This window comes from Agelaius phoeniceus, chromosome 1, assembly GCF_051311805.1.
Source record: "Agelaius phoeniceus isolate bAgePho1 chromosome 1, bAgePho1.hap1, whole genome shotgun sequence".
Taxonomy (NCBI): Eukaryota; Metazoa; Chordata; class Aves; order Passeriformes; family Icteridae; genus Agelaius; species Agelaius phoeniceus.
In genome coordinates this window covers 19651577-19653960 of record NC_135265.1, presented here as the reverse complement: position 1 = coordinate 19653960, position 2384 = coordinate 19651577, and the positions used below count along the sequence as shown (strand labels likewise).

The 2384-nt window shown below is 34.4% G+C and overlaps 1 protein-coding gene across 1 annotated transcript in view; it reads left to right on the top strand.

Moving 5' to 3' along the window:
- Positions 1 to 2384, top strand: part of PLXDC2 (plexin domain containing 2) — a 257404-nt gene that overhangs the window by 211094 nt on the left and 43926 nt on the right. The window lies entirely within an intron of this gene.

Genomic DNA, 2384 nt, shown 5'->3' with positions numbered 1-2384 from the left:
ACATCATGTCTACAGCATCATTTCTACTCTACTTGGGTTATCTTCTTGACACGCAGGCTGTTTCTTCCATTTCTTGTTGTGGGTGAAGTCCCAAATTATATCTTTTTCACACCTCTGAAATTTGTTACATTTTCCTTACCCTTAATTTGCAAGCGTTATCCTTATTTGCTAAAGGACTGATATTTTTATCCAGTTCTCTCTCTGTTGACTATTATGTATAGTTCTTTATATTATTTTCTGCTAACTGCTATTCCTGTGCTACTGAAAGAGTCCTAAGTGAGCTGACCATCTTCCACTAATGGAAACAGTGGATTCTAAAATAGTTCATGATCACTTCTCTAACCATGTATGGTAGGATATATGCTTTGCCTTTGAACACATTAGAACTTCAAAGTTCTAATCTGAAAGTTAAAGGGAATAAAAACCAAACATAATTTGGTTCTTAGTCTCTCAAGAGCTCTTAGGCCCCACAACAGCAGTTTCTGAGCCAAATATATAAGTAAGCTTCCCCTGATGAAACGAACTAGTTTTTCTAGTTAGATTTCTAAATGAATTTGTAATCAAAAAAGGATAGGATAGTACTATAACAGATAGTTCCATTATTCAGCATTGCTCATTTTGCAATGCTTTTATGCATTTCTATACATGGAGCAGTGCTACTGCCATTCTGCTCTATATCTTATCTTCTCTTCCAATGGCCTGAAATAAATCAACTGTACTGCTTACAACAGATGAACAAATTGGACATTTTTTTCTCTCCCAAAAATGATGTATTAGAAAATGCACAAATTTGGCCAACCCCAGTTTTATGAGTTTAGGATATTTTTTTTTTTTATAGAAAAGATCTATGAATGAATTAGTAAAAATAATGATTGTGTAGTAGGCTCATTCTGTCTCATAGACCCTCTAAGTAAAATAATTTAGTGAGGAACAAGGTACTAGATTTCTTTCCTTTCATGTCTGAGATGAACTTAATTTGTAGTTCCAAATTCCTTCCTTGATTGCCAGAGAATGGTGTGTTCCAAGAAATTACTTGCTGGATAACTTTTATCAAATATATGAATGTTCATGAATCTATATTTCAGAAGCCATATACCACCTACTCATTGTAGCCTAAATTGTTGGCCTAGACAAAATTTTCTCAACTGGTCCCCTTCTATCCTTATTTCAAGTATTTAAAAAAAAAATAAGTGAAAAAACAGAAACTGAGACCAAAGCATTTCAGAAATGTCAAAACTCAGGACACATCTGTGGAAACAGGTATCCTGTTATCACACCTGACTCTAAGATAATTTTTAGGATGAATGTTAATCTCCTTTTTTGGAAGCATTAGATTTTTTTCCTTTCATATAAGCAACCAACCCACTGCATTTCCATGGAGAAATCTATCTTCCGCCATTTTTTTTATGATCACTCTTCATTTCCTGTGTTCTCATTACAAGGGAAATAAATAAAACAAGGAAAAATAAATAAATAAAATAAGTAAAGTGGTTTTTAATGGAATCAGCCAAGATTTTTAATGGAGAGTTTTTTGCACTTTATCAAATTTTCTTTTTCTCATGTTTCTTTGAATGTAATGCAGAATGGTAGCCCCAGTCACTCTTACAAGCATAGTTCATCTTGTCATACAAAGTATCTTTTTGCATAGTATTGCAAATTAAACACAGCCTGGGAAGCGTCCTGGGCATTATAAAACAATTGTATGTGTCCCTAAAACAGTTGTGATGTTTCCTGGTGTGATTTCAGCCCATGCCCAGGAGCACTGTCCAGAACAGTTCCCAGGCATGGTGCAGGAATTGGACTGTTCCAAAGGTTATTCCCAGCTGGCCATTTATGTGCAGCCTCCTCCTTTTCAAGGCTGAGAGAGTTTGCTCCTTCAGGCATAGGCCATTGTGTGCCAGCAGACTTCAGTGCCAAAGAACATTTCTGGGCATGTTTATTGTACTAGTGTGGACAGAATGATCACAATTGCTTTAATTGCGTTCCAGAAGTGCTAACCTCTTATGGTTGTACTCAGTATAAACAGAGCATCACTGAGATCATATTTTCCTCACAGCCTCCTAGATATCATTCTTAATGAAGTGCCATGAACGAAAAGTCTCTTTTTTTAGCATATTTTAAATTTTACATATTTTAAACACGAAACATTTGCCAAAAATTTTTATTTAAAGAAATCTGAAATTCATATGTCTCTTCATAAATTTTGGATTATGTGAGATTAGGATGACCTCAAGGAAACTGCTTCATTTTCCAACATAGTCTTCAGATTTTTTTATAGCATATATATTTCTCAATCTTTCCAGTCATGTAAACTCAGGAATTCTCTAACATGTTCTTGTAGAAGATATTCTCAGCTTAGGGAAATAAATGAAATTTTATGAATA